This window comes from Mustela nigripes, chromosome 9 (genome assembly GCF_022355385.1).
Source record: "Mustela nigripes isolate SB6536 chromosome 9, MUSNIG.SB6536, whole genome shotgun sequence".
Lineage (NCBI taxonomy): Eukaryota > Metazoa > Chordata > Mammalia > Carnivora > Mustelidae > Mustela > Mustela nigripes.
Window position 1 is genome coordinate 88,745,446 of NC_081565.1, and position 22,689 is coordinate 88,768,134.

Here is a 22,689-nt window from a genome sequence, read left to right on the forward strand (position 1 = left end):
CTGGGGGGCACTAAGGTGACTGTACACTGGGGCATATGCAGGACCAGTAAAGTGTGGGGTATAATTTCCCAGTAAAAACCTTATTCTTACACGACCAAGAAAGAAATTGGTGTTTTGACCTTACAAAACTGCACGGATTTTTAATTCGTACATTTCTTTGTGAATTTTAACTTGAACTCTGGGGGACCATAAGGTTTTATGGGTGCACGGTGACAAATGTGCTGAGGTGGCAGGAGGTTTGGCCCTGGTTCTCTACCCATCCATAGGCCAAGAGCTTGGAACAGTGGCACATGCTCACTTCACTGTTTTTCCCAGTTTACAAGAAATGTTTCCTTTGGTTAAGAATATAGAAAAAATGAGAATCTAACTTTTTTTCTGAAGATTTTATTTATTTACTTGACAGAGATCACAAGTAGGGAGAGAGGCAGGCAGCTAGAGAGAGGGGGATGCAGGCTCCCCGCTGAGCAGAGAGCCCGATGCGGGACTCGATCCCAGGACCCTGAGATCATGACCTGAGCCGAAGGCAGAGGCTTAACCCACTGAAGCCACTCAGGCACCCCGAGAATTTGACTTTTTATTTATTATTATTATTATTTGCTTCAGACCAGTGGAAACATCACTGAAAATGTCTTCCATCTGTGGACTCAAAGGTTTTTATTGATTTCTAGTTTTTTCCCTCCAGAGGCGCCTGAGGAACACCACATGGGTTGGGTCACTTCACAGGTAACATCCTGTGCCTGCTAAGTAATCTACCCACACTGCAGAGTGGAATTTAGTTTGTCGTGGTAGAATCGGGTCACAAGACCCTGGATAGAAAAGATACAAACTGAATGAGGAAACTTAACTGTTTCATCTCGTATAATTGCTGATTTTAAAAATTATGATCAGTGGGGCACCTGGGTGGCTCAGTGGGTTAAAGCCTCTGCTTTCAGCTCAGGTCATGATCCCAGAGTCCTGGGATAGAGCGGGATCTCTGCTCAGCAGGGAGCCTGCTTCCCCCCCTCTCTCTGCCTGCCTCTCTGCCTGCTTGTGATCTGTCAAATAAATAAATAAATAAATTTTTTAAATGTTTAGTAATTTATCAACAAATACGACAGATGCCCTCAAGTTTTATCTATCTTAAATACTATTTTTATTAAAATGAATCCCTTAGAAATCTCCTGGTCACAAGTGACAGAAGCCTCAATCCACTGAGCAGGGACCCATTCAGGGGAGGTGGCCTCCCTGAGCACGGGCTCCCCAGCCTCCTGGCCACCTCCCTGGGAGCTGGCCTTTGCTTTCTCTGCTGGAATGCAGCTCTGCTGGGCTCCCAGGGAGACAAGGACATCTTCTCAGGGCTCCTGCTGGAGGGGGCAAGAGAGCCCTGCTGGTCCTGAGGCCCAGCACACGTCCCCAAGACGACCCCACTGGTGATCACCTGGCGAAGCGCTCTGGGGGGCTAGTGTGGCCAGGGCCTGGGGCTTCCACAGGCCTGGGGCCCTGTCAGCAATTCTTCCCTACCCTTGTGGGTTACTTTGTCATGGCTGAGCTCTTGCTTCCATTTTCTTTTTCTTTTTATTATTTACAGAATCAAATTTATTTTATATATATATATATATATATATGTATATATATATATATATATATTTTTTTTTTTTTTTTTTAAGAACACTTAATATGAGATGTACTCTCTTAACAGACGTTCAAGGGCAGGGCACAGCGCCGGTGGCCGTAGGCAATACGTGTCCAGCAGGAAGGAGAGAACGCAGTGGCTGGAGGCGGCAGCAGAGGGCGCTGTAATGAAGGCTGTGTGAACCCAGAACAGCTCTAAAAAATTGGTTAAAACAAAACCAAAAACAAACCGGAAAGGAGGAACGCTAGATTTTGGACACAACTGAGAGTCTGTAGGACCTGCTAGCTCTGTAAGAAGCAAGTGCTTCCTGGCTGTAGGACTGGCCCCCACCTCCTGTCTGCCTCCGAGCCTGGACCAGCAAGGAGTCCTGGTGGAAGGTGGCACCAGGCACCAGGCCGGCGGAGGGGCCCATTCCATACTCGCGGAGACGGGCGCGCTCACAGCATCACCGGCCTTCTGGCTTGGGTGTTCTGTCGGAGAGATCCAGTGTGTGTGAGGGTCACAGAGGTCTTCTGGGCGCTCTGCAAAGCCTTCGGGGCAGTGGCATGGACCGTGGGTGCAGACAGTGGCCAGGGCAGGCATTCTGACAGCTTCATGCCTCGGAGTTCTTCATGAGCAAGGTATTTACACCATGATTTGGTTTTTACCACTGGCCTCTCTTGCGGATAAAGGCTTGTATCTGGGACGAGACTCTTCTGTTTTGTAAAAGTACTGTTTTACAGTACTCGGGACGACTTTGTGTGTGTGTGTTAACAACGGAGAATGAAGGGGTGTGTGATTAGTCAGGGTCTTCAAGAGAAACAGGACTAACAGGATGTGTGTGTGTGTGTGTGTGTGTAGTCATTACAAGGACCCGGCTCATGGGTTATGAGGTCTGACCAGTCCAAACCCGCACTGGGGCTTGGCAGAATGGAGAGCCAGGAGAGCTGGTGGAGCCGGTGACATGAAGGCCATCTGCCGGAAAATTCCCTCTTACTCGGCAGAGACTGGTCTTTCTGTTCGGTTCAGGTCTTCAACGATTAGGTGAGGCCCACCCACATGGGGGAGTTTTGTCTGTTGATTTAAACGCTCATCTCACCCACCCTTCCTTCCTTCCTTCTTTTTGTCTCCACACAGCTCTTTAGTGCTTTTATATCATAGTCATTTCTCTACAAGTTGAACCCTAAATTTTATTCAGTTTAAACCCATGCATAACAGAAAATAGGTTAGTACCTAGATATTGGTTCTTAACAAATAATTTGAGGCAGTGAAGGCATATATTTAACTTGACTCCTTCGCCAATTAAGTGGTACTGGAAAAAAGTCAGTTTCTCTTACCACCAACATGGAGGCTGTTTTAATGTTTATAATTATAATGTTTATAATTATAAACCACTTGATTTTGGTTCATTTATTGATCAAAGTAAAACAAACATTTTTTAATATCTCTGATGTAGTTTTTAATCTACATAATTGCATGATACTTCTCAAATACTGAACTGTCTCAATTCGTCTAATTGAGGTACATTTTGGAACTTTCCATATAAAGTGTCATACTTGAATTTCATTTAGGATTATGAATATAGTGTTTACATAATCTAGAGGATAAGGACTGGGTTATAAGTCCATGCTCATAGAAGTCCAAATATCCAAAGTCATTTTTAGAAAGTATTCTGCATGGAAACAAAATAATAAAACCCCAAACAAAATACACGTGTGCGCACACACACACATCTGCTGCCCCTCTTCTCTGTCCTTGGGAGCTGGCTGAGGCAGGACAGGAGGTGCACATTCAGAAGCCTCCAGCATCTAGACAGACAACCCAACTCCACCAAGCATTAGCAGGCAGGGATGGGGACTGTGGGGAGCTGCAAGGCACACGCTGCTCCCAAAAATCCTTACCAGTTGTATCACACCTTCTGCAGTGGGAAAAGACCCCGGCATGAACAGTACAGGACACACAACGGGCATAAAACTGAATGACTTCAGGAGTTGGGAGGGAATTATGACAAGTGGAAAAGATTTTAAAGGCAAACGCTATCACTATTACACCAAACGGCAAGGCCACTTTACTTTAAGAGGCATATGATGGTCTCAGAAGATTTAGACAATACATAGTCTTGTCAACAAGGAGTAGCAGATGAATTAAAAATATATCTGCCTTAAGTTCTTTGCTACAAGGAAAAGCTAGGGTGCATCTATTATCTTCAGCAATGCTGGGAGAAACCAAGCTCTGCAAATCCATGTCTCTAGCTTTTTACTCTAATCAAAGGTCAGCATCTTCTTCCATCTCCCTGACCCTCTCCCCCAGAGCACCTGCCAGCAGATTTAGTGTCTGTCATTCTGGTTTCCATTTAATTTATTTCCAGAAAAGTCCAGACACGATTGTATCTGCAAAATGGGGAGGAGAGGAGAAAGCATCATATGTCTTATATTATTCACAGAAACTAGACAGGTTTTATTTCAGGCCATAAGTCATTTGAGACTCTGAGACTCTGAGTCAAAGAGAACTCTGACCTTAATCCATTTGGTCTGGTTTTAAGAGGAGGAGCATCTTGTGCTTACTTTGAAGGTGTTTTTAACTTCAGCCTTGGTCAAATGTGTCATTTTGATTCGGAGAAAAACTCATTTTAGAAGGCAGAATATCTTTTTATCTGGAGCAGAGAATATGACATCGCTGGTGGTGGCTCCCCATTTGAGCACTTACCACCTCCATTACTAAAGCTAGTGACTTACCACACTTCTGCATCTTCACCTATCAAATAAATCAGTGTCTCAGCATCCTGTTTTGGTTTCCTCAGCCTGCTTACATTTCCACAAGTAGTCTTTTCATTACTCTACTGATTTTCAACCTTCTCTGGCCATTGGAATTGACTGTAAAGCCTGGTCCCATCCTCAAGCAGGGGGAGAATGAAAGCTCCCACGTGACTCTAATGGACAGCCATGGTCGAGAGCTGCTGTCTTCAACCTCCGGAACGAAACCATCCGATGTAAATTCTATTTTCTGCTGGGATCCTGGATACAGATATTAATTCCTTACATTAATTCCCACTGAACAGTCACTGAGTGCGTACCATTAACAGACTCTGTGGCAGGCTGTAGGGATATATAAATTCAAAGAAATTCCCTGCTTTGAAGAATTTTAATTCATGTGTAGAAGACACATTTAGAACTTAGACTCAAACAGCATAAACCTTGCCAAAAAAGATTCACTTGGTTAGCTATAACCCTATCTGTTGTTATAGGCTGCTCTGAAAATATATTGTTGACAATAAGACAAGAAAAGGCAATAAAAGGCACACAGATCGAGAAGGAAGGAATAAAAATGTCTCTGTTCATAGATGACATGGTTGTCTATGTAAAAGGTCCAAAGAATTGACAAAAACTACAAACTTCTGGAACAGAGGGGTGATTAAACAAGGCTGCACAGTTGTAGGATACAAGGATGATACATGTAAGAGTCGATGGGTTTCCTATCTAACAACAGTGAACAATCGAAACTTGAACTTTTTAACCATTTTTTAATAAGGAAAGAAAATGGCGATTATGTGAGTGACGGATAGATTATTTAGCTCGACTGTGGTGATTATTTCATAATATGAACATGTCAAACATCAGGTTGTATATCTTAAATGTATACAATTTTTATCTATTATTAACCTCAATAAAGCTGGAGGGGGTATCACATCGCCATTAACATTAGCATCAAAAAAGAGAGAGATTTAGATTTAAGTGTAACAAAGTTTGCACAAGGCCTATGTGAGGGAACTGCGGATCTCTGGTGGAAACGTCCAAGGAGATCCGGGCGCGCCCGCGGGGCTCAGACAGCGCGCGGCGGCCTTCCGCTCGGGTCACGGTCCCGGGCTCCTGGGACCCAGCCCTGTATCAGGCTCCCTGCTTGGCAGGAAGCCTGCTTCTCCCTCTCTCGCTCCCCCTGCTTGTGTTCCCTCCCTCGCTGGGTCTCTCTCTGTCAAATGAAGAGACTGTGGACTCTGAGGAACAAACTGAGGGTTTTGGAGGGAAGGAGGGCGGGAGGTTGGGGGAGCCTGGTGCTGGGTATTAAAGAGGGCACGGATTGCATGGAGCACTGGGTGTGGGGCATAACCAATGAATTTTTTTTTTAAAGATTGTATTTATTTATTTGACAGACAGAGATCACAAGGAGGCAGAGAGGCAGGCAGAGAGAGAGAGGGGGAAGCAGGCTCCCTGCTGAGCAGAGAGCCCGATGCGGGGCTCGATCCCAGGACCCTGGGATCATGACCCAAGCTGAAGGCAGAGGTTTTAACCCACTGAGCCACCCATGCGCCCCATAAACAATGAATCTTGGAACACTGAAAAAACAAAACAAAACAAAACAAAACAATAAATAAAACCTTAAAAAAATAAAAAACAAAAACAAAAGAAAAGGACATCTAAATATATGGAAAGAGAATCCATATTCATGGATAGGAAAATTCAGTATTGATGTCAGTTTCTCCCAACTTAAATCTACAGATTCAAGGCATTCTCAATAAAAATTCCAGCAAGTTACTTTATAGTCGCCTATAAACTGATTGTAGAGTTTATATAGAGAGGCAAAAAGACCCAAAATAGCCAAAACAATATTAAAGAAGAAAAACAAAGTTAGAGGGCTGACTTCACTCCAACTTCAAGTCTTACTGTAAAGCAGTGGTAATCAAGACAGTGTGGTGTTTGTGACAGGACAGGCACATGGATCAATGGAACAGAACAGAGAGCCTAGAAGCAGACCCACACAGACATAATCCGCTGACCCCGGACAGGGCGATTCAGTAGAGAAAAGGGATGAACAGTCGTTTCAACAGATGGCACCGGGACAGGCGGCATCCGCGCGCGGCGCAGTAAATCTAGACACAAGTCTTACCCTCCTCACAAAAACTGACTCAAAATGGCTTGTAAATCTAAATGTAAAACACAGAACTCTAACACTTGGAACACAAACCGTGGGAGAAAATCTAGGGGACCATGAATTTGGTGATAAGCTTTAAGATATCAAAAGCATGATTCATGAAGGAAAAAACTGGTAAGAGGGACTCCATCAAGAAAAAGAGAGGGCCCCCGGGCGGCTAAGTTGGTTAAGCATCTGCCTTTTTCTTGGGTCATGATCCCAAGCGCCTGAGACTGAGCCCCACGTTGGGCTCTCAGCTCAGCAGGGAGCCTGCTTCTCCCTCTCCCTCTGCTCATCTCCCCTTAGTGCTCTCTCTGTCTCTGTCAAAGAGATAAATAAATAAAATCTTTTTTAAAAAAAGCAAAACCTTCTGATCTGTGAAAGATCCTGTTAAGAGGACACAGAGGAACCTCACCCGCACACCACTAAGTGAAAGAAGCCACTCTTAAAAAGCAACCAACGGCAGGACCCCAGGTGTCCGACAGTCTGGAAGAGCCAAAGCTATGGCAACAGCGAAAGGATCAGTGGTTGCTGGGGGTGCGGGGTGGTGAGGAGTACGGAGAACACAGAGGATTTTTAGAGCAGTGACACGATTCTGTCCTACATAATGGTGACATCATGCATTTCACAAAACCCAAGGAACCGCACCATACAAAGAGTAAACGCTAAGGTGAACATAGGCTTCTGCTAATGACGACAATCAGCATCAGCTCAGCGACTGAAACAAACCTACCACACTAGTGCAAGACACTAACTGCAGGGAGCTGAGGGCAGGGGTAAAGGGATACATAAGAACTCTCTGTACTCTGTCGATTTTTTCAGTAGACCTAAAACTGCCCTAAGGAATAATATTAATTTAAAAGTGTGTGTGTGTGTGTGTGTGTGTGCGTGTGTGTGCACGCGTGCACACGCTACAGAAATATCCAGGCTCCACTTAATGAAATTAATTCTCATGAGCATCTAAAATTTTGAAAAAAAATATTAATAACATCGGATCGATTAGAAATAGTAAGATATCCAAATGAAGGCAGGGAGGGGTAGGCATTAGTGGTCATTGTGTCTCTGGAGGAGGAAGCCACTGCATGCTACAGTGGACCCAACACTCAGAGGCAAAGTCTTACTATGTTGAGACATAACTTAGCTCTCCCACTGATGACACATGACCAGGCCTAAGGCATCGGTGGAAATGTTGCCCTGAATTTCACTGGACAGGCTGTCTTACAGGCCTGAAGCTGCATAAAAAGAAGGTAAAATCATTTGGGGGGAACCTCATGAAAGTCCCTCCAAACTTTAGCTTCTTTAACTGCAAACAAGGATAAGAGAATTGAATCTTTCATATTTTGAGCACAGTAGGAAAGGAATGGAATTTTATATTTCTCAGCTGATCCCTTAAAGGCAGCAGCAGAAAACTCCTTCCGAAAGAGGTTAAATAGGAGGTGCCTTAGCTGTGTGGCCCTGCACGAACCACCAGTCACAAGTCAGGACAGTTCTGCCCTGCTGCTGTAGCAGAAAGCAGCCACACCTCCGGCCACACGTCAAGGACAGAGCATGAGCTAGACAGCCGCTGGTCAGCGGGAAAGAGACAATGGTCTGGAATTACCCTGAAACAGAGAGGTCCCAGACATTTCGTGTCTGTGGTCTGACACGTAAATCAGCTCAAACCCTTTCTTTAGATATAAATGGAAGTCTATCAGTTGTGATTTGTTACAAGATCACAGGAAGGTGGTGCCTTAGAACATTTTTATTGAATCCGTGCAGCTAAAATGAAGCAGAAACCCACAGTTACTTGGGTGACAACGATGTGAACACCTCCCCTCCCTCAGCGACCCAGAGGGACAGTCTCCTGTGTGGCACAGACGTGCTGGTAATTGCTGAACTCCCTCCCACACGCCTTTTGCCTTTGACTTAGTGTTTTTAACCTCAAAGTCTCCCTCTGACGGGAAAAAATGCATCAGGAGATTAAAACTCAAGAGATAAATGCCTGGGATTTGAGACCTGCTCTCAGAAGAGAAACGGGCTCATTCCAACTTGCCCAGGAAGCGCTGGGCAAGGACACCCATTTCAGCATCTCTCTCCACACCTGCTCTGTGCCCTGTGTGTGAGGAGAGCTGTGCCTAACAAGACGGAGCTCTTCGGCCGCCCCCGCCTCCTCCCAAGAGGAGCAAGCCTAGAAAATACACGGGGGAAAACCCTGGCTGCGTGCCGGGACAGAGAAACTAACACAGAGGGGAAGAAACTCCGAAAAGAGGCTGCGATACATAGACACCCACCACACGATCTTGGAGCCAAATCTGGAAATACAGCGATGCGGCAAGAACATTATGGCGACATTAACACATAATGAGAAAATTATGGAAAAGATACTCCTCTCCTTGGAATACGCGGCCAAGAAAAACCAAGGTGAAACTGAGGATTGTATATGCATCTGGGAGGACAAGTGAGTCCCAACAGGTGGTTGTTGGTCCTGTAGTTAATTGCTGTCCATGAAGATGAGTGTTTTGTCCTTTAAAATGTTAAGTTCTGCCTTGTAACCACCATATGGTCCCCTGTCATTTGCATAGTTATCTGTCAGTTAAGCGCTGACTTATGTATTACACTCCAAAAAATATTTGCAGAATGAAGAAAGAACTGGCACTACTAAAAATAGTCATTAGAATCTTATTTCCGAAAGTGACTGCTGAGTGTCCTGGAGCACCACCTTATGTTCCTGAAATCCCCAAACTCACAAAATACAGATTTGCCACAGAGCAGACCCACTCTTCTTTTTCAGCCTCACGTCCGGAGGACGCTCCGTGCTTATTCAAACACACCTCCTTTTACTGCTTTGCCTTACTGTGCTTTACAGAGCGTGTGCTTTTTACTAATGGAGCCTTTGTGGCAAGCCTGCATCGAGCAAGTCTGCTGGCACCACTTTTTCCAACAGCATCTGCTCACTTCATGTCCCTGTGTCACATTTTGGTAATTCTCACAACATTCCCAAGTTTTTATTATTGTTATATTTGTTACGATGACCTGTGACCAGTGATCTTTGATGTCATCACTGGAATTGTTTTGGAGGCATCACAAAGTAGGCACACATAAGAGAGCAAACCTACTCAGTAAATGTTGTGTGTGATCCGACTGCAGATGTGGGGGAGACAGCAGAAGCGGGATCAGAAGTGCGGCCTGAAGACGGGACTGAACTGCTAGAATCCCATGATCAACCTTGAACAGACGAGGACTTGCTTCTTACGGATGAGCAAAGAAAGTGGTTTCTTGAGATGGAATCTACACCCGGTGAAGATGCCGTGAAGACTGCTGAACTGACAGCAGAGTAAGGAAAGGGTTAAGGTATGGTGGGGGCGGTGTCCCTGGCTGGGCTCTGAAACTATTCCTGGCAGGCAAAAGCCTAAGTCAAAGTGAGCAAAAGATAAGGGAAGCAGCCAGGCCACCCTGCCCTGGGTGTTAGGGAGTGTTTTTCTTTGGTGGCTACATAGTAATGACAGAAAATGACAAAGAAGCAAGCCATTCTCAAAGAATGACAAAGAAGTGAGCCAGTACTCAAAGAAGTGAGCCCCTGAGGGGGTTATCAACAGTCCTCGCTCAGACCAAGATGGCACAAGAATCTCAAGACTGCAAGCTTCCTGGTCAAGTTGTCCGTCAAAGACTGGCCCTGAAACCCCTCAGGGGCACCCATTCCGGACCCCTCTCACTCTAGAGAGCTTTCTCTTTCCTTTCTGCTCCTAGTCGCTTAATAAACTTGCACTTCACTCCGCCCCGTGTCCACGAGATTCATTCTCTGACCATGTGAGTCAAGAACCTTCAACTCTGCAACAAAGGATTCAGAATATCACGCGAAAGTAGCCATAAGGCAGCAGCAGAACTGGAGAGGATGGACTGCAGTTTTGAAAGAATTTCTGCTGTGGAAGAAGTGCTACAGCATCACGGGCTACGGAGAAACTGCTCCTGGAAGAAGAGTCAGTCCATGCGGCAAACTCCAGGGTTGTCTTACTTTCAGAAACGGCCACAGCTGCTGCCACCCCGATGGTGGTGCAGCCTTAAACAGCAGACGAGACCCTCCACCAGCAAAAAGATTATGGCTCCTGAAAGCTCAGATGATGGTAAGCATTTTTCAAAAACAGAGTATTTTCTAATTGCAGTATGAACATTGTTTTCAGACACACCAGCTGCACACTCCGCAGGCCACAGTACCCTGTGAACATCACTTTCATGTGCACTGGGAACCCAAAGTGCTTCTTCGACTCACTTCACTGCAATATTCGCTTTATTGCTGTGATCTGGAACCAAACCCACAGTATCTCCAAGGTATGCCTGTAATTTTTCCTAATTTTGTACACACTGAAAAAAAGCTTAGCGTAATTATCAGCACTTATGTGATCTCCTTGCCGTCAGGAGCCCTGCGCACTGGTTCCTACCGGCGGATGCTTGCTCACTGCCCAGCTCCTCACCACGGCCCCGGGAGGAGCGTGAGGCCCGGCTCCAGAGGAACCGTGGCTGCGTGCTCGTCATTCTGTTGTCACAGCTCTACACACAGACTTGTTTGTGTTTTATTTTCTTCCTTGGAAAGATAGTTTGTGAGAAGAGAATCAGGGTCTTCCTTGATAAGACCCACAGCAAGGTGACCCAAAGCTATGCCTATCCCCATGGGTCACCACGTTGCGATTTTTAAAGTGATCAAGTTACCTAAAGAGACAAACAAAACCCGACCCCATGTATACAGCAAGACACTCACAAACATCACCCAGGCAATTCCTTTGCTTCTATGTTGAGGGGAGGGGTGACCACAGTGCATTCTCCTCCTGGAGGTTCTCCCCTGGCATGGTTTTATACTACCCCTGAGGCAATGCTAGCCCAGTCTGCCCGCAGTCTCCTTCTGTGTCGCGTTTCTTTGCATAACGGAGCTTTCTCTATTTTCCCTTGAGGAAGCGTAAGGAAGAAGGGAGAACAGGAGCAGAGGGGAAGAAATCACACGATGTCGCATCTTTCTCACTCTGGGCATGAGAGCGGGTCCTTCCCAGGACAGGGCTTGTTTTGAGTTGTGCGTGTGCGAGCCTCCTCCGCGGGCTAGAATGCGACCATGGCACTTCTGGAAAAGGGAGTAACCCCCTGACCGTATTATATAGAAAATAATTTTAAGAACTTGCAGGGAAGGTTCTACGTCACCTCCAATGGCAAGAGTGAGAAACGCAAGGACAGAAACGGGCATCGGGCACATAGCGAGGCTAAAGGGACCCTGGAAGCCATCATTTCTGAAAAGCGATGGTCAGAGAAAGAAACAGAAGCCAGGCCTGGCTTGGAGAAGTGTCTGCCCTCAGAGCACTCCCCTAAATAAGGGGAAAGCAGTGGGAACAAATCCTGAGCGCCCTCTTAAGTGCCGCCCCCATCATGTGCTGTGGAGAACGGGGGCGAGGGGGGGAAGAATGAAAGATGGGGGGGGAGAAGCCCCTCATTCCGGCTGCAGGGGGAGGGCAGGAAGGGGAACGTGGCGCCTCCGGGCTCAATGTGTGTGTTTCTTCAAGCTGGGAAGAAAGTAGAGAAAAGGCAAAAAGCCCGTGATTTCTCATGAATAAATAGACACTTAATGGAAAGGAGGAGGAAAAAACCCCCAAATTCTCCGCTCCCGGAAGAAGGCGAGAGGGGGGAAGAGACGCGCCCTGGGAGGGATGAGGGTCAGCCCCAGCCCTGGAGGGAGTGAGCCCCAGGAGCCAGGGCAGGTGGAAGTGAGGGCTCCCCACGCAGGTGGAGGGCGCCAGCCCTCCCAAGCCCGGCATTCAGTTTCAGCCCAGCCAGCTGCCCCAGGTTCCCAGGCCACAGCCCAGGAAGGCAAGACACAGAGGTGGCCATGCTCCCTGGTGGGAGAACACTGGGCCCCATTTCAGAGATTAGGGCTGCCGCAGGAAAGCAAGACTTCAAGATGGCAAAGTTGGGGCTTCTCAGACCTTTCTTTTTCTCTTAACCTTTAGAAAAATAGTGGGGAAATTAGGAACAGAAAGTGCAAATCCCATAAGACATATAACATAGAACTCTAACGCCAAACCTCGACAGAGGCAGGGGGAGCTCAGACACCATGAGAACACCCCCAGGCAGACCCCACACGTAGCTGGGAGAGCAGGAAAACGGGTCAGAACAAGCAGGCGCTCCCCACAGTTATGTCACCAGCAAGGCTTGTTAAGTTTCAGAGTATTTGATGAGAAAACCTTGGAGGAAACAGACTGACGCAAGTTCTTTGAAAATGCAAGTGCTGTGATGGCTACTGTGTGTGAGAGCAGACATGAAGAAAAACGGTTGCCATGGGAGCACAACCAGCAGAGAACAAGCCGCGGGGCCTGGGCTCACACGCAGATCAATGACAGTCTTCTCTTCAGTGTCTGCAGGAAGATCTCTCAGGTCAGTGCCTTTCAACCTGTTTTTTCTGGACCACCAGTAAGAAACACATTTCTATCACACGTACACAGGCAGATATGTTTGTATTCCTGGACAGACCTTCACTTAAAAATACATCCTCTTACTACACATGGTGCATTCTTTTTTTTTTTTTTAAGATTTTATTTATTTATTTGACAGAGAGAGATCACAAGTAGGCAGAGAGGCAGGCAGAGAGAGAGAGAGGAGGAAGCAGACTCCCCGCTGAGCAGAAAGCCCAATGTGGGGCTCAATCCCAGAACCCCGAGACCACGACCCGAGCCGAAAGCAGAGGCCTTAACCCACTGAGCCACCCAGGCGCCCCACATATGATGCATTCTAATGTCTTCCATAGAGTTCTGTTCTACTTATTTTTGAAATGCAGTCATGGTGGTAAGACGATCCCCAATAATCTCCACCCCTGGCATCCACACCTTTGTATAATCCCCTCCCCTGACAGAGGGCAGGACCTGCAATTCAACATCACTGACTACTAGAAACAAACCGAAAGCACAGTGAGATGCCACCTTACGCCCATTAAGAGGGCTACCATTAACAAACCACAAAGTACCCAGTACTGGTGAGGTACGGAGACATCAAGACCCTGTGCACTGTGAATGGGAACAGAAAGAGTGCAGCTGCTGTGGAAGCCAGTACGGTGGTTCCCCAAAACAGTAAACACGGCATCTCTCTATGATCCAACAATTCCATTTTTGGATATATACCCCACAAATTAGAAACAGATACTTGAAGGGGTATTGTATACCCAAGTGTTTAGCAGCAAAAAGGTGGAAGCAGCCGCAGGATCCGCGAGTGGAGGAATGGATAAACACAATGACTGACACACACAGGGCACTCTCACTCGGCCATGAAAAGGGATGGAATTCTGACACATACTACACAATGGATGAAACTTAGGAACATTCTGCTAAGTGAAATAAGACCAGTCACAAAAAGTTAAATACTAAATGACTTCACCTAGATGACGTACTCAGAACAGTCAGAAGTAGAAGGTCAAGTACTCTTCATAGAGCCAGAAAGTAGAAGAATGAATACTGGGAGCTTGGGGAAGGGTACAGAGTTACCGTTTAGTGGGGACAGAGTTTCAGCTTTGTAAGATGAAGAGTTCTGAAGACGGGTGACACGACACTGAATGTACTTACCACCACCGCAATGCCTGAGAAATGGTGGAGGTGGTTCATTTTTGGGTTTTCTGTTCTGTTGATCTGTAGGTCTATTTTTGTGCCAGGATCATACTGTTGGTTTTTTTTTTTAATTTATTTATTTGACAGACAGAGATCACAAGTATGAATAGAGAGAAAGAGGAGGAAGCAGGCTCCCCACCAAGCAGAGAGCCCGATGTGGGGCTCGATCCCAGGACCCTGAGATCATGACCTGAGCCGAAGGCAGAGGCTTTAACCCACTGAGCCACCCAGGCGCCCCAGGATCATACTGTTTAGATCACTACAGCTTTATAGTCAATTATCTTTAACAAAATAGAAAAGAATATGCCATGGGAAAAAGACAGTCTCTTCAACAAATGGTGTTGGGAAAACTGGACAGCTATGTGCAGAAGAATGAAACCGGACCACTTTCTTACATCATATACCAAAAAAATTGAAAATGGATTAAAGACTTACATGTGACACAGGAAACCATCAAAGTCCTAGAGGAGAACACAGGCAAGTAACCTGTTTGTCACTGGCTGTACCAACTTCTTGCTAGACACGGCTCCTGAGGCAAAGGAAACAAAAGCAAAAATGAACTAGTGGGACTTCATCAAGATAAAAAGCTCTGCACTGTGGAGGAAACAATCAACAAAACTAAAAGGCAACCTACGGAATGGGAGAATCTATTTGTAAATGACGTATGTGATAAAGGGCTAGTATCCAAAGTCTATAAACAACTGATACAACTCAATACCCCAAAACAAATAATCCAGTTATAGAATGGGCAGAAAATATGAACAGACATTTCTCTAAAGAAGACATCCAGATGGCCAACAGACACATGAAAAGATGCTCAACGTCACTCCTCATCAGGGAAATGCAAACCCAAACTACAATGAGCTACTATCTCACACCTGTCAGAATGGCTAAAATTAGCAACATAAGAAACAACAGATAGATGTTGGTGAGGATGTGGAGGAAGGGGAACCCTCTTACAGTGTTGGTGGGGATGCAAACTGGTGCAGCCACTGTGGGAAACAGTATGGCAGTTCCACAAAAAATTAAAAATAGAATTACCATATGATCCAGTAATTGCACCACTTGGTATTTAACAGAAGAATATAAAAATACTAATTCAAAGGGATATACGTACCCCAATGTTTACAGCATCATTTTTAAAAAATATTTTATTTATTTATTTGACAGACAGAGATCACAAGTAGGCAGAGAGGCAGGCAGAGAGAGAGAAGGGGAAGCAGGCACCCTGCTGAGCAGAGAGCCTGATGTGGGTCTTGATCCCAGGACCTGAGCTAAAGGCAGAGACTTAATCCTCTGAGCCACCTAGGCACCACTATTTGTAGCATCATTATCCACAATAGCCAAATTATGGAAAGAGCCCAGCTGTCCATTGACAGATGAATGGATAAAGAAGTTGTGGTTATATATGTATGTACACCACATCTTCTTTATCCATTCATATATATTATATATAATATATACACACATATATATTATATATATATATTACACACACACACACACACACACACACACACATATACATATACATACAAGGTAGTATTACTCAGCCATAAAAAAGAATGAGATTGGCGTGCCCGGGTGGCTCAGTGGGTTAAGCTGCTGCCTTCCGGCTCAGGTCATGATCCCAGGGTCCTGGGATCGAGGCCCACATCGGGCTCCTTGCTCAGCAGGGAGCCTGCTTCTCTCTCTGCCTCTGCCTGCTGCTCTGCCTGCTTGTGCGTGCTCTCTCTTTCTCTCTCTCTCTGACAAATAAATAAATAAAATCTTAAAAAAAAATTTAAAGTGGGGCTCCTGGGTGGCTCAGTCAGAAAAACGTCTGCCTCTGGCTTAGGTCATGCTCCGGCTGCCAGCTAGCAGGTAGTCTGTTTCTCCCTCTGAACCTCCCCCGCCACCCACGCCCCGCTCCATCAACTCAAGCTCTACTCTTTCTCAAATGAATACAATCTTTAAAAAAAAAATTTTTTTAAGTAAATACAGAAGTTTTGTGTTTTTTCTTATTTCTTGTTTCTTTCTTGTTAGTTCCCGAGAACATATCTTTTGCATCCTTCTGTGAACAGTTCTGCATTGAACACAAAGACTGCCTCAGGGTAAAGACAAAAGCTACACGTGACTTTATCTGATCTCAGGTCAGAACAATTAGAATTAATTATAAAAATTAGGGAAAAAACCTGTTACCTAAATCATTTTCTAAAATCTCTTAATACATTTGGGTCAAAGAAAAAATTTGATAGCTGAGAGCAATAGCATCAATACTAAAGCTAAAACATTGCTTAGAAAGATTCATAGTCAAGTATTATTTTTAATAAGCATAAAAAATAGTTTAAGCATTCAACTCTAGATATTAGAAAAAGAACAATATTTTCAAACTAAAGAAACTAGGGGGTGCCTGGCTGGCTTTGGTGGAATGTGTGACTCCATCTCAGGGCTGTGAATTCAAACCCCACATTGGGTATAGAGATTACTGAAAAATAAAGACCTTTTTTTTAAAAAAATATTTTATTTATTTATTTGTCAGAAAGAGAGAGAGAGCCCAAGCAGGGGGAGCAGCAGGCAGAGGGAGAAGCAGGCTCCCCACCGAGCAAGAAACCCGATGTGGGACTCCATCCCAGGGCCCTGGGATCATGACCTGAGTCAAAGGCAGATGCTTAACCGACTGAGCCACCCAGGTGCCCAAAATAAAGTCTTTTTAAAAAATCAAAACAAAAAAACTAGAGAAACTAGAAGGAATAAATCAACACATATAGAAAAGAGAAAAATGATAAAACTAATAAATCAGCTAAGTTATATAAAAGAATACTAAGTAAGTAAAATCGATTATTCCTAAAAATGAAAAGCCCCATCTTTCCCTTTTGCTGTAGGGAAAAAACCTCTGTTCTGGGTCCTGGGCATCTGTTGAGCATCTTTTCATGTGTCTGTTGGCCATCTGGATGTCTTCTTTAGAGAAATGTCTGTTCATATTTTCTGCCCAAGGACCTCCTGATTCTCACACAGAACACTTAACTTCTTTCACGGCCAGTGACCAGATGTGGTGGGTGTCCTGCAGCTCAACTCAGTTCTGTCACTGTCTACCTGGAGGCAGCATCAGATCCCGCAGGCTAAGGGCTCAGTCCCACCAGGCACCCCTCCCCCACTTCCAAGGTCAGAGCAGGTCCTAGGTGTCACCTGAGCATCAGACCAACAGGATATAATTCAGAGGTTCCAACGACCCTCTCCTTGAGTTCCATTCATTTGCTAAAAGAGATCACAGAACTCAGGGAAACATCTCCATCCGCTGGGTTTTTAAAGGCTATGATAACGAATACACATGAACAGCCAGATGAAGAGAGCACAGGGCTCTAGGTCTGGGAGGGCCCCGAGCACGGGCGCCTGTGTCATGCTCGCCAGCCCGGAAGCTCTCTGAATTCCGTTCCACTGGGACCTTATGGAGGCTTCCTGACACAGGCATGATGGATCATAACCTCATTTTCAGCCCTTTTCCCTTCTCAAGAGAATGGAGGGGAGGGCGGAAAATCCCAAGCCTCTGATCATGGTGACCAACCCAGGAGACACCCAGGAGCCCACCCAAAGTCGTCTCATTAGAACCAAAGATCTTCCTACCACCCAGGAAACTGCAAGCATTTCAGGCACCCTGCCTCAGGGAACCTGAGTCAAAGACCAAACATTAGAAGAGAAGATGCTGGGGCACCTGGGTGGCTCAGTGGGTTAAAGCCTCTGCCTTCAGCTCAGGTCATGATCCCAGGGTCCCGGGATCGAGCGCACATCGGGCTCTCTGCTCAGCAGGGAGCTTGCTTCCTCCTCTCTCTCTCCCTGACTCTTAGCCTATTTGTGATCTCTTTCTGTCAAATAAATAAATTAAATCTTAAAAAAAAAAAAAAAAAGGAGATGCTACTACTATTCGTATCACTTACGAAGTTACAAGGCTTTAGGAATTCTGGGCCAGCAACCAGGGACAGAGACCAGTATATATTTTCCATTATCCTTCAGTTTCCTAGAGGGAAAAAAAAACCCAAAAAACAAAAAACAGAAACTATTTAGAAATCTATGAACTGGGGCTCCTGGGTGTCTCAGTGGGTTAAAGCCTCTGCCTTCGGCTCAGGGCACGATTCCAGGGTCCTGGGATCGAGCCCTGTGTCGGACTCTCTGCTCAGCAGGGAGGCTGCTTCCCTCTCTCTCTCTGCCTGCCTCTCTGCCTACTTGTGATCTCTGTCAAATAAATAGATAAAAATCTTAAAAAAAAAAAAAGAAATCTATGAACTATTCGAACATCAATAGATAATGAGAGAGAGCATGGTTTCAAATGGCTCTTCCATGGGGAGGAAAAGACACAGACAGTACCCAAGTGTGGTCTACAGACCTAAGAACAAATAAACCAAAGGTACGTAAGTGGTTCCCCAAGCATGGGGGATGGGAAGGTAACATTAATAATGTTTTTGCGTAGTCAACATACTGCAGACACCAAAACCTGTGGTGGGTGGCACTTAGAACTATCACAGGTGATCTCAAATTCAATTACTAAAGCAGAAATCCAAAGTAAAACACTAGCAAATGGAATCCAGCAGCACTTGATATCATGATCAGCTATTTTCATAACTGGAACCCACTGATGACTCAATATTGGAAAACCTATTAACAAAATTAATTGAATGCATGGATAAAATTGAAAAAACCTGATCATCTCATAGATGTTGGAATGAGATTTGATAAAATTTCAAAGTCTATTTCTTAAAACCCTATAATAAAATATGGAAAGAAGAACTGACCTAATCCAATCCATAGTCCAATAACATAGTCAATGGAGAAATACTGACAGCTTGTTAATAAGGTAGAAAGAAAACAAGGATGTTCACCATATTTCAGCATTGTTCTGGAGTATTCGAAGATGAAAGAATTTTCAGGATGGAGGATGAGAGATACAGATTTTTAAGATAGCAGTTAAATGAGAATCTTATTGCCCCAAATTTGAATTATAAATAGAAACCTGTGATTTATATTTTTTAAGAAACAAGAACAACTAAACTTATCTCCTAGATCTGTCCACTGATAAATGTGGAAGCAGAGACCAACCCAGAAGTGTGCAGATTCCCTAGCCCCCAGGGTGTGTCACTATCACTATTTCTCACTTCGATGAACCAGGGCTCCTTGCAGAGGGCAGGGTCCTGGTCAAGGGCAGGATAACCTGAAACATCTTGTCACACCAAATAGCAAAGAAGTGCGGACGTGTCAGAACATCTTGTCACACCAAATAGCAAAGAAATGAGGGCGTGTCAGAAGGACTCAGAAGCTAACCTGAGGAAGCCCTCACTGGCCAAGAAGGGGGCGATCTGGTCATCAATAACACAGTGGGCCGAAGCATGCCAAATCCATTTAAGTACATTGGTTCATAAAAATCCTATTACTAAACACACCCAACACCAGCCCACACCCCAAAAAGAGAGAAGAAATACTGGAAGATGCTGAAGGGGAAAAAAAATAAAATCGGGCTCTCAAGCTTTTATCTCACCTTTTCTTTAAAAACTGTAGTAGATGCGAAGCTGATATTCCAGCTAATAAATGAAGATATAGGCTGACAGAATACCACTATTCTGCAATCCCTAATGAATTAAAGGATCTAAGCAGTGGGCATTGGTGGCTGCTGACACTGTAAAAAGAGAGATCACCAGAGATAACAGGCCTTCCAGTGGAGAAGCACAGCCCCTGTGAGACATGCCTGCCCAAATAAGCCAGAATACGATTAAGTCCCTAGATCCTACTACTTATCCACAGGAAATAGAGTAGAGGAAGGTGTTGAACATGATCAAGCGAACTACAGACTGATTCCACTTATAAATATTCATGTAAAAGTCATAGTATTAGTTAACAAAGTTCTTCGGTACATTATAAAGTCATAAACCACAGCCAAGTAAAGGATCAACTCATTCATTCAAGGATGGTTCAATATCAGGAAATCTACCAGTATAAATAATCATTTTAAGTCAAAGAAAAACTATATGATCATTTCAAAATTCATTTTTTTAAAGATTTTTATTTATTCATTTGACAGACAGAGATCACAAGTAGGCAGAGAGAGAGAGAGAAAGGGAAGCAGACTCCCCACTGAGCAGAGAGCCCGATATGGGGTTCGATCCCAGGACCCTGGGTTCATGACCAAAGGCAGAGGCTTAACCCACTGAGCCACCCAGGCGCCCCTCAAAATTCATTCTTGACTGACGTCATAAATGCAATAGGAACGAAAGAATATATTAAGTACTCAATAAGATAAATGTGTGAATATATAGCACTTAATGGTGAAATATAACATTAGAATCAGACACATGTGGTACGTACTATCTCCATTATACAATATTATTATTAAACTATTATTAATAATTATTAGACAAAAGAAAGAAATAAAATGTAATTATAGGAAAGAAGGAAAAATATCATTATTTATAGATAATAGGATTAGATGCCTGGAAAACCTAAAAGAATACACATTTTATTATAAGGAAAAAGCAAGATGGTTCAATCTGGTCATCACAGGGGTTAACTGTGTGCGAGGCACTGGAGTATTTCTTATATAGGAACTTGTTTCGTTCTCATAACAATTCTATGAAGTAGATACTGGAATAAATCCCAGCTTTACAGAAGAGGAAACTGCAGCACAGAGAAGTTAATAATTTGCCCACAGCTACTAAGTGATGGAGCTAAAACACAGAATTGCTGGTGTCTGTATTTGCCAACAATACCCACTTCTGAAAATGTCCCATCAATTATAAAAACCTAATTAGAAATACCTAGAAATGTGCTTACCAAGAAATAAAGATCAGGGTGCCTGGGTGGCTCAGTGGGTTAAGGCCTCTGCCTTCGGCTCAGGTCATGATCCCAGGGTCCTGGGATCGAGCCCCACATCAGGCTCTCTGCTCAGCGGAGAGCCTGCTTCCTCCTCTCTCTCTCTGCCTGCCTCTCTGCCTACTTGTGATCTCTGTCTGTCAAATAAATAAATAAAATCTTAAAAAAAAAAAAGAAATAAAAATCTATATGACTAAAACCTTAAAAGGAGGAAAGATGATGAAAAGCAAAGCAGCTGAAATTTTGGGGACCTCTACCCTAACTGGTTGTCTAGCCCATTGGTCTCCGAAGTCATGTGTGAACACCAGACCTCCCCATTGGGATGACTGTTCATGTGCATCTCTGTCATGGTAAGACAATGGGCATGTCTGAAAAATAAACAGAGACTCCATAAAGAGAGCATTCATTGCTCCTGCTCTACTCACTCACTTTTAGGTTACCATAGCACATTCAAGTTTGCCCACATCCAAGTAGTAAATATATGGGTTCTAGTATTAAATGGGGAGCCTACTTTACTGTGATGATATGGAGAATAACCAGGAAAGTCTAAGGTCATTTATGGTAATTTTCAGATGATCTCATAATATTTATTTTTTTAAGAATTTACTTATTTGAAAGAGAGAGAGAGAGAGACCAAGAAAGAGAATATGAGTGGGGGCGGGGGCAGGGGCAGGGGCAGAGGGAGAGAATCCCCCAGCAGTGAACAGAGCCCAAGTGAGGGATCGGCTAGATCCCAGGACCCTGAGCTCATGACCTGAGCTGAAACCAAGAGGTGGGTGCTCAATCAACTGAGCTGCCCAGGCACCGCCCCCCTTTTAAAAAATTATTTATCTTAGAGAGAAGAAATCATAATAAAAAATATTTAAATGAGGTTTTTAGCTTGGACATTACAACAAAAGTTGAAAATGTTGCTAAATTTTTCAATGCCTAGAAGTGTCCCTGAGCAGTCTGTCACCTACAAGATACCTTCCAAAATGATCAGGCATCATCTACTCCTTCCTGGTAAATTTCAGGACTTAACACTAGGATAAAGATAATCTCCTTTTCCAAAGAAAGATGTTGGGATGAGAGCACTTTTTGCTGCCATAATTGTGTTGTTGTGAGAATCTTACAGCACACTTAAAAATTGAGGAATGGAGTTTTTTTTAACTTGTTTTGAAATCTTCCAAAAGAAGAACCCACTTGATAAAAATAGAAAAAGTAAAATATCTGATTAATATGCAAGACCTCCTGACCTCCATCAGGAAAGATAAAACTGACTTCCTTAAAATCTCTCCAGAATGAGTGGAAATGCCTGAATTACTGGAAGTACAACCCAAGGACGGCAGCCAGGGCCCCATATCTTCCTCCTGGGATTGTGCATATTGCAGAGAATCCTTTTCACCAATGACAGAGATGAAAATCAAGCGTCAAAATAAATGTAATCTAGAGCCAAACCTCACATGTCTGCATCAAAAGCTGCAAACCAAATTTAAATAATGATGCACATTCTATCACACTGCTCTATTATTTTTCTGGTAAAAGTTAAATATTTTTGTATCATTAAATAAGATGAAAATATTTAAAAACAGTGCTTATTTCATTTTCCATTTATCTTTTTCACTTCTTTTTGCATATATAATATATAAATATGTATTAATGTTGTTCTAAATACTTTAAAGATAAATATATATAAACCTACAATTAAAAGAAAGAAATATATCAGGGCACATTCTGGTCCCTTGTTTTAAGTGCCTAAGGTACATGTTAAAA

At 44.1% G+C, this 22,689-nt stretch overlaps 2 long non-coding RNA genes across 4 annotated transcripts in view; one reads left to right on the plus strand and one right to left on the minus strand.

Annotated features, from left to right (window-relative positions):
* The window catches only part of LOC132024893 (uncharacterized), an 88,048-nt gene that overhangs the window by 16,733 nt on the left and 48,626 nt on the right, over positions 1-22,689 (minus strand). For all 3 annotated transcript variants that reach the window (XR_009406350.1, XR_009406351.1, XR_009406348.1), the window contains one exon: positions 14,539-14,632. This is a non-coding gene — a long non-coding RNA (uncharacterized LOC132024893). The remainder of the gene's footprint in view (positions 1-14,538; positions 14,633-22,689) is intronic.
* Positions 1,844-15,261, plus strand: LOC132024894 (uncharacterized). Its single transcript, XR_009406352.1, has 4 exons — positions 1,844-2,232; positions 10,654-10,801; positions 12,670-12,883; positions 14,191-15,261. It is a non-coding gene; the product is annotated as an uncharacterized LOC132024894 (long non-coding RNA).